The 10,433-nt window shown below is 32.4% G+C and overlaps 2 long non-coding RNA genes across 3 annotated transcripts; one reads left to right on the top strand and one right to left on the bottom strand.

Annotated features, from left to right (window-relative positions):
- Window positions 1-364: 364 nt before the first annotated feature.
- LOC117687563 (uncharacterized) lies at window positions 365-3,325 on the top strand. The gene is made up of 4 exons (XR_010712038.1): window positions 365-547; window positions 1,563-1,713; window positions 2,622-2,711; window positions 3,185-3,325. It is a non-coding gene; the product is annotated as an uncharacterized lncRNA (long non-coding RNA).
- A 1,413-nt stretch (window positions 3,326-4,738) lies between these two features.
- LOC136273800 (uncharacterized) lies at window positions 4,739-10,011 on the bottom strand. 2 transcript variants are annotated; one of them, XR_010712036.1, is made up of 5 exons: window positions 9,830-10,011; window positions 8,705-8,768; window positions 7,253-7,462; window positions 6,169-6,232; window positions 4,739-4,926 (listed from the first exon to the last, which is right to left on the bottom strand). It is a non-coding gene; the product is annotated as an uncharacterized lncRNA (long non-coding RNA). The 2 variants fall into 2 exon arrangements; XR_010712037.1 differs by lacking the exon at window positions 9,830-10,011 and adding an exon at window positions 9,382-9,471.
- Between the last annotated feature and the right edge of the window lie 422 nt (window positions 10,012-10,433).

Genomic DNA, 10,433 nt, shown 5'->3' with positions numbered 1-10,433 from the left:
CTATTACTCTCTTTATTTATAAGAAAAAAATGTTCATAGGTTAAGAAATATGTGTTTAAATTGAAAAGAAATTGCAAAAGTAAACGACTCATTGCAGCGCATATTTTTATGTTAAGACAGTTAAGACACTTTTCCTTAACATACTACATCTTTATCAATGTAAAAAAAACCAACAACAAACGGCCTGTTAAGTATGTTTCCTTGTATTGATCACTTAAAATATTTTAGACGTTGATCCTGATCTCTAATATTAGTCGGTAAGTGTTGCTAAGAAGTAATTGCTCTTTTGTTTCCGCTCACTTCTTTTGAATAAATGTTCAGTTTTTTTGGCAAATTATTTGTGTAGAAATGATCATGTTTTATATGGTCTTAAACATTAACATACATTAACACTGTTAAGGTACGTATTATTATTGAAATAAAAAAAGAATAAAAATATGCAACTTTAAAAGTATTTTAAAATATATTTTGTTTATTTATTTGAATTGAATTCAAGCCAGATCAGCGACCCCGGGCAATAGTTTGGGAGACGGTTGAATCCAACAAGGTAAACGTGCACTTTTTAAAAAGAATTTCTAAAAGACAATATTTATTCTAATTGTGCCAATAATCAATAAGGCAAACACACTTATGTCTGGGTAATATGCAAGTTTAAATACAGTTGTATAAAAAAAAAATCCTAAACCTCTTCATCAAAAACACTCTAATAATGTAGTGATTACTTCACTTTATGATATTGCATTTGAGGAAAAATCAAGACCTGTTTGAACATTACTGTCTGATTTTTGTAAGACAACTACATTGATTTATTTTCCCTTGGACTGAAAAATTACAGTTTCTTTGGTTTAAATATGGATTGAAGCTGCTAGATATATCCAACTAGTAGTACCAAGTTGACAACGTGGCCGACGCTTGCAAACTTATCTCAACATCTTATAAAAACTAGTACATGTACATAAGCCGCGTTTCGTATAATTTCTTTTTATTTTGAGAAGTTGGCCTTTGATAAAATAACTTTTAAATTAGAGCTGTTGCCTTTTGATATGGCGCCACTGTGTTGTGCTTGAAGCAGAATAAAGTGGTAACGGCAAAAATTGCTTATCAACTTATTAACTTAAATTTAAATAACAACGAAACTTTGAAAATGAGCAAGATGCAGATTTTTAAAGAATATCTTAATGTTAAGAATCAGAATTCGGAAAGTTCAACTGTGCATAATTGGTTGAGATGTGAGGCCATTTTCTATACAGGGATTTGCGTAAATTACGGCTTCTTGTGTGAATAAGTGTCTCAGTTTGAAGTCCTCGGAAAAAAAACCCTAACCTGGTTTATTACTGACTGACTATATAAATACATTTATATCGGAGTGGTAAATTAATACATTTTTATCGGAGTGGTAAATTTAATAGACAATTCAGCTAGTCCTTGAGGTCTATGAGGTCATCGAATCAATATATTTTCGTTGTCAGTTGGTAACAATTCTTGGAAGTGATAATCTTTAATTTGGCAAGGGTTTGTCAGTGTTGTTGAAATCCAATCGATACTATTTATTTTTAATTCAGGATTCAAATCAAATCAAAGTCACAAAGCGTGGCAACCAAGACAGAGAATCAAAGCAACGAACATGCATCTGCTGTCTTCTGATTTTGATAACACTTCTCGTATCCGCTCTATATGTAGCTTTATTGCTCATATTTCGAAAACATAGCTGTGGTAAGTTGATTATCTTTTTCTTTCTCACTTCTTCTTCTCTCTCTCTCTCTCTCAATCAATGTATTATCTATATCTTTTTAGGTCACAGAACTGTGATTTTGTTTCAAACAAAGAAGAATTTACGTCTCAAATCTTTTGAAATGCAAATAACTAGTTTTTAAGAACAAAACATTCATCTCTTAATTTAAGAAACGATTACTGCTTTTAATCCAACCAATACAGAATGCAAGCAGAAAAATGCCTACTTGATACTACTCAAATGAACTTGCACTGATCGACCCTTTCACCGTACAAATGTAACTGCGGCACTGCTCATTGGCAGGGCAAAATGACACAGTTCAGTGATATATGACGTAATAGCAATTGTTTCAAGTACGACATTAAATTATCTGCCTACTAACACTTCGGCAAAGTATATCAATTTGCACTGCAAGAGAGCAGTACCGCTATCGCGAATGCGTCTATTACAATTTTTGGATGTGATTTGGCTTCCTTTATACATTCTAAGGATTTTTTATAAAACCATTTCCGAAGTACTTGTCTGCAATTTGTTGTCAACTCGGCTGTCAAAGATTTGCGTTCGTTAAATTCCATGAGTTGTGCCTGTCAACTGAATTACGATGTCCGTGTTTTTAGATACCAGAGCTATTTTGTTTATCGGCTTATTATCCTTACGCTTCACGATACATTAACGACGTAAAAAAAGCATTTCTGACTAATGCTTTTTTGTATGATAATAAAATTGTGCTTATATCCTTTCAATTGCATTACATAGTGTGTATTGTTTTATGTAACGGTAAGATCTATGCCATTTTCCAATCGCTGAAATTATATCCGGTATTCTTTGTAATAAAAAACCGCAAAACATGACTGACGCTATTTAAAAAAAATCATTTTGTTTTGTTTAGCCATGTTAACCACAACCAACAATGAAGTGAATCTTTCTTTACAAACCCAGACAACACATATCCCCATTTCTGCTCAACAGCGAACAATTGGTATGAAAGTTTTTGACTCATTTTAACAATGACCTTTAAACTTCAAATACCAAATCGTCATTTTACACTTCAATTAGTGAAAGTATACATCTTTAGTTTTAAATAACATTCTACACATGGATTATAATTGTCACATCCTGAAAGCGAAACAACTACACATATCAAAATGTGTTTGTTTCAATGGTATATTTCAATAACAACTTTGGTTTTTTTTTATGATTCAACTTGTTTTCAGGTAGTACATGTAATGTATTCAAAAATCTAAAATTGCAATTTGGAATTATAACGTACATGTAAAACTCATTTTCTTCAGCTATTAGCCTTATTGAAAATTTGCATACTATAAAAAAGAACCGACAAATCGTAATACTTTGTTTTAAAAATAAAGCATAACAAAATTAACCAATCAACACAGAAAAATCAACTTTGGAAATGTTTTACGGAATATTCCTTCATACTCAATTACTTTTTAGGAAGCAGAGGGAAAGCATTTGTTGTTTTGTTCATGAAATATGGATATGATGCAACAAAGAATATTTATGTAACATCCGAAAATGGAGTTCAAATAAACATTACAACCTCTCCTCGTCTAGAAGCTTCGTTGAAGTCCATTACTGAAAAACATATGAATATTCCTTCGAGTCAGCGCATCATCATCCCGCAAGCCATGGAACTTCAAAGCTTTCGTGTAGAATATAAAGCGATTTTGATTGAAACTTCCAGTGATGTTTTCGTCATTAGCCACGATGACGGCGATCGTTCGGTTGGAAGCACAACACATATACCCCTGCATAAACTGTCAACAAAGTATATAGTAATAACATCAATTCCGATTCTCAATTCGAATAGTCAGCTTGCAGTGTCCGCCATTAAGGACAATACCCTGATCTCAATAAGGTTCAAGATGAAACAGAATCTGTCCTTGCATATTAATGGGAAGACATTTTACAATGGTGACGTGTATAAGTTTTCTCTCAACCAGTTTGAAACTTACCAGATTGAGCACAGTACGGATTTAACAGGAACATTTGTAGAGTCATCGGCTGAAATTGCTGTCTTTTCAGGAAATGATTGCAATAGAATTAATAAAATTGGTGGCTGCGACCATCTTATTCAACAGTTACCACCGACTGACAGCGTAGACAATATATACCTAGTACCCCCGAATTCGGATGACAGACAAACAGTTATTCGTATTATAGCGATAGAAAACGCAAACATTTCCTATATGATCAGTGGAGTTACACAAACTCGGTATTTGCGCACATTTGATTATTTCAATACCTTAATCACTAGCAACGAAACATGTTACATTAAATCCCAGGCGCCAATCATGATAACAGCGTTTGGGTTACACTCAACAGTTTCAAATTTTGGTGACCCAACCATGACAATTGTACCAGGAATAAATCAGTATCTCGATTACTATAAAATTGTTGTACCCTCTGGATATGATCATAACTATGTGTCCATAATGATGAAATATTCCTCAAAATATTTCTTCCGCATAAATGGCACGGTAATAAAAACAAGCGATATCGTTTTTGAAGAGAATTTATCGGTTGGTAACGTTACGTACAACGTCCGATCAATACGTGTTGAGGAGGGAGAACTCACGGCTTCTACAGTGAACGGAGAACGGTTTGGTCTGATGTTTGCTGGTGTTACTTATTACGAAGCGTACGGATTCTCTGGAAACTCTATGCTTCCCTAAATACAGTTTAGAGATTTATTTCACTTTTTCGTGAAGTCTTTGTATGCGATTTTTCGTAACTTGACTGAAAAAGATTTGCGTTTCATTAAATCCCATGATTTATGTCTGTCAACTTATATATGATGTCTCTGTGAACAAACTGCAGAGTTGTATATATTTCTTACCGAGTTATAATTCGTTAGCTTCAAGACACATTTTTGCTGTAAAAAAGCTTTCTCTGACCCAAACATGAGTTTTGTTCAGTGCTTTTGTGTTTTCATATGTATTATATAAAACGTGTCTTGTTTTATGTAACGCTAAGATATATATGGGTATAGTCCACTAATGCATTTTCCATAGGCGGTAATGTTAACGTTAGGGTTCATAGCTCCGGCCCTAATTTTCGTTCAGCAACGACGGACCTCTTGAATGAAAGCTCATCAAATTGTCTCTTTCCGGTTAAAATTTCGTGGTTTGAAGTCAGATTCGTTTTCCGGCAAAACGCGTCTGTATTGAAAAACTCTGAAAATGAAAGTAAAAGTAGAGAATCTCTCAGTTTTGGAAAGGGTGTACATCAAACAATTTCAATTCTTTTCTTCAAATGATAATTCAATTTTGACACTTCTTTTTAAAATTGAAAATCCTCTTTTCTGACATGTGTCAAGCATTCTGATTTAAAATGTCCCAATAAATGTATATACACCCTGAAAGTATAGGGACTATTTTGCTTAAAGGCACTACTTTGTTGTCCTACCGATTCTAAAAATAGTTAGAGGGATATTCCCAATATAAAACAGTCATTGTGGTTATTTACAATTCTTAGCTTATATATTCATACCAGACACTATACAGAACCATGATTCCAAATTTGGAAAATTTCAATACATAATTATGGATTTTGCAGCATTGATAGACATGCATGAAATCTGAAGAAACAGTCCAGTCATAATTTACCTACACAACATATAGCTCATTGCCACTCGATGCTCTTCAAATTGCATAAATTGAGGAAAAGTTATTCTCAAGGATTAAAATACATGTAAAACATAAACATTCAATATTATACCAAATTTATTTTGTTCATATTCTAATGAAAAAGCTCAATTTTGTCTGATTTTATAAAAATTTTGTCGTAAAAATCATGAGTTTTTCTTTAGTTACAGAAAAGAATTGTTTTCAAACACCACGAAAAGGGTAAAATAGAAACGTATAGGAATTTCCCTATCCATCAAGGTATTACATGTAGGTATTGGTTTATAAATGATTAAGTTATATGACTCTATAATGTGAGGCTCTCAATTCAGTTTTTGCTCCATTTTGATGCTAGCTTGAGATTACCTCACCTATGACGTCATAATGACGTCATAGTGATGAGTTGTTTTTACTCACATAAGTGTAATATTTGCTGAACTTTTATTTAAGACTCATTTCGGAACAAATATATGTCATAGGGAACAGAAACTTGCTAGTAAGGATTTTTTCTTTTACTCTTGTATATTGTTACCATGGTAACAAATTTAACAGCAATTATCAAAAGACATATCCTGTGGAAGAGAGTCTACATTTAACTAAAGTTCAAAATCCAGAAGAACAAGAAATACCCACTAAGTCTGTGAAATATGTATAATTAATAAAAAGTTTCCCAGTATCTAATATTCTAAAGTATCTGCATGTAAAGTACTGGTCATGCAGGGTATATAGTTTTTTACAAGTTCCTTCTTTTAGACTTGGACGAGTGCAGTTACAAAAATAAATTTTACTTACATCAAGTGTGGCTCATTGTTGTGTTTTATTCTTTGAAGAAGTTCCATTTCAATTTACATGTTATCTAAAATGAAATGTTTTGAATTAAATTCTACATTATCAAACACTATCCCCAGCATTTGCAATTCCATGTCAAAAGCAGCCATATGTTGAGAGAGAGAGAGAGAGAGAGAGAGAGAGATTAAGAGACAGAGAGAATTATAGAGAGAGAGGGAAAGATACAGAAAGAGAGAAAAGATAGGCAACAATATCTACATCTTCATGCACAACACATCTTTACAGCCTAAAGACCAACACCCCCCCCCCCCCCCCCACCAACATTCAATATCAACCCCCACCCTAACATATTGATATATTTTTTCAATAATATGAATAAATAAATACTAGTAAATATCTACTTAAAATGATTACTGATAATTTCATTCAATTTTGATTATGATAAACAAAGATATGTTTTGTGGATTAAGTACTAACCAACATGGTAGGCTTCTACATGTTTAAGAGTGCATACCTACATCTTCGGTACATAGTAATGTCACATGCATGACAAATTAATATACTCAAATTTAATGCAAATCTATCATCATAAATATAGAATTGGAACCTACCGGACACTAATACAATTCCCTTACAATGCAAACTAATCTTAGATAGCTGGACACTGCTAGAATGAAGTATTTTTCCTCACCGGAAACTTTCTGCTTTTCTACTTTCACTTTTGCTCACTATGGAAAGATAGCACTAAAAACCCGAAATGATATTGGGTCTCAAAATTTATAAAAATGTCTTCTAAACTCATATATAATTAGAAACACACATACATTTTCATTTTTTTAATGTAAAAACTCAAAATAAATTACATTCAAGTTAAAATCACAATTTCTTTAATTTAAATTGTTTTTTTTGAAAATCCTGGGGGGGGGGGGGTGTTGTGATGGATATTTTCTAAGGAGATGTGTTGTTAAAATGATTAAACTTGTTGAACTTGTTGGAAATTTAGTTTATTCACATAAATGAGAAGATGTACAAAAGAAAAATGCACGTTTATCATAATAATTGCAAATAAACAAGAAATATGCTTTACTAGCATGGAGCTCAATATGGGTATAGTCCACTAATGCATTTTCCATAGGCGGTAATGTTAACGTTAGGGTTCATAGCTCCGGCCCTAATTTTCGTTCAGCAACGACGGACCTCTTGAATGAAAGCTCATCAAATTGTCTCTTTCCGGTTAAAATTTCGTGGTTTGAAGTCAGATTCGTTTTCCGGCAAAACGCGTCTGTATTGAAAAACTCTGAAAATGAAAGTAAAAGTAGGGAATCTCTCAGTTTTGGAAAGGGTGTACATCAAACAATTTCAATTCTTTTCTTCAAATGATAATTCAATTTTGACACTTCTTTTTAAAATTGAAAATCCTCTTTTCTGACATGTGTCAAGCATTCTGATTTAAAATGTCCCAATAAATGTATATACACCCTGAAAGTATAGGGACTATTTTGCTTAAAGGCACTACTTTGTTGTCCTACCGATTCTAAAAATAGTTAGAGGGATATTCCCAATATAAAACAGTCATTGTGGTTATTTACAATTCTTAGCTTATATATTCATACCAGACACTATACAGAACCATGATTCCAAATTTGGAAAATTTCAATACATAATTATGGATTTTGCAGCATTGATAGACATGCATGAAATCTGAAGAAACAGTCCAGTCATAATTTACCTACACAACATATAGCTCATTGCCACTCGATGCTCTTCAAATTGCATAAATTGAGGAAAAGTTATTCTCAAGGATTAAAATACATGTAAAACATAAACATTCAATATTATACCAAATTTATTTTGTTCATATTCTAATGAAAAAGCTCAATTTTGTCTGATTTTATAAAAATTTTGTCGTAAAAATCATGAGTTTTTCTTTAGTTACAGAAAAGAATTGTTTTCAAACACCACGAAAAGGGTAAAATAGAAACGTATAGGAATTTCCCTATCCATCAAGGTATTACATGTAGGTATTGGTTTATAAATGATTAAGTTATATGACTCTATAATGTGAGGCTCTCAATTCAGTTTTTGCTCCATCATGATGCTAGCTTGAGATTTCCTCACCTATGACGTCATAATGACGTCATAGTGATGAGTTGTTTTTACTCACATAAGTGTAATATTTGCTGAACTTTTATTTAAGACTCATTTCGGAACAAATATATGTCATAGGGAACAGAAACTTGCTAGTAAGGATTTTTTCTTTTACTCTTGTATATTGTTACCATGGTAACAAATTTAACAGCAATTATCAAAAGACATATCCTGTGGAAGAGAGTCTACATTTAACTAAAGTTCAAAATCCAGAAGAACAAGAAATACCCACTAAGTCTGTGAAATATGTATAATTAATAAAAATTTTCCCAGTATCTAATATTCTAAAGTATCTGCATGTAAAGTACTGGTCATGCAGGGTATATAGTTTTTTACAAGTTCCTTCTTTTAGACTTGGACGAGTGCAGTTACAAAAATAAATTTTACTTACATCAAGTGTGGCTCATTGTTGTGTTTTATTCTTTGAAGAAGTTCCATTTCAATTTACATGTTATCTAAAATGAAATGTTTTGAATTAAGTTCTACATTATCAAACACTATCCCCAGCATTTGCAATTCCATGTCAAAAGCAGCCATATGTTGAGAGAGAGAGAGAGAGAGAGAGAGAGAGAGAGAGAGAGAGAGAGAGAGAGAGAGAGAGAGAGAGAGAGAGAGAGATTAAGAGACACAGAGAGAATTATAGAGAGAGAGGGAAAGATACAGAAAGAGAGAAAAGATAGGCAACAATATCTACATCTTCATGCACAACACATCTTTACAGCCTAAAGACCAACACCCCCCCCCCCCCCACCAACATTCAATATCAACCCCCACCTTAACATATTGATATATTTTTTCAATAATATGAATAAATAAATACTAGTAAATATCTACTTAAAATGATTACTGATAATTTCATTCAATTTTGATTATGATAAACAAAGATATGTTTTGTGGATTAAGTACTAACCAACATGGTAGGCTTCTACATGTTTAAGAGTGCATACCTACATCTTCGGTACATAGTAATGTCACATGCATGACAAATTAATATACTCAAATTTAATGCAAATCTATCATCATAAATATAGAATTGGAACCTAACGGACACTAATACAATTCCCTTACAATGCAAACTAATCTTAGATAGCTGGACACTGCTAGAATGAAGTATTTTTCCTCACCGGAAACTTTCTGCTTTTCTACTTTCACTTTTGCTCACTATGGAAAGATAGCACTAAAAACCCGAAATGATATTGGGTCTCAAAATTTATAAAAATGTCTTCTAAACTCATATATAATTAGAAACACACATACATTTTCATTTTTTTAATGTAAAAACTCAAAATAAATTACATTCAAGTTAAAATCACAATTTCTTTAATTTAAATTGTTTTTTTTGAAAATCCGGGGGGGGGGTGTTGTGATGGATATTTTCTAAGGAGATGTGTTGTTAAAATGATTAAACTTGTTGAACTTGTTGGAAATTTAGTTTATTCACATAAATGAGAAGATGTACAAAAGAAAAATGCACGTTTATCATAATAATTGCAAATAAACAAGAAATATGCTTTACTAGCATGGAGCTCAATATGGGTATAGTCCACTAATGCATTTTCCATAGGCGGTAATGTTAACGTTAGGGTTCATAGCTCCGGCCCTAATTTTCGTTCAGCAACGACGGACCTCTTGAATGAAAGCTCATCAAATTGTCTCTTTCCGGTTAAAATTTCGTGGTTTGAAGTCAGATTCGTTTTCCGGCAAAACGCGTCTGTATTGAAAAACTCTGAAAATGAAAGTAAAAGTAGGGAATCTCTCAGTTTTGGAAAGGGTGTACATCAAACAATTTCAATTCTTTTCTTCAAATGATAATTCAATTTTGACACTTCTTTTTAAAATTGAAAATCCTCTTTTCTGACATGTGTCAAGCATTCTGATTTAAAATGTCCCAATAAATGTATATACACCCTGAAAGTATAGGGACTATTTTGCTTAAAGGCACTACTTTGTTGTCCTACCAATTCTAAAAATAGTTAGAGGGATATACCCATATATAATAATTTGCAATGCATGTACATGTATAATTTGTATTTTTTCTTTTAAGTCCTTAATGCTTTTGATGTTGAACGATCGTAAAAAATACTCTGTTTGATAGACTTGCATATATGTACTTGTGTAGA

This window comes from Magallana gigas, chromosome 1 (genome assembly GCF_963853765.1).
Source record: "Magallana gigas chromosome 1, xbMagGiga1.1, whole genome shotgun sequence".
NCBI lineage: Eukaryota > Metazoa > Mollusca > Bivalvia > Ostreida > Ostreidae > Magallana > Magallana gigas.
This window is presented reverse-complemented; position numbering and strand designations above follow the sequence as displayed.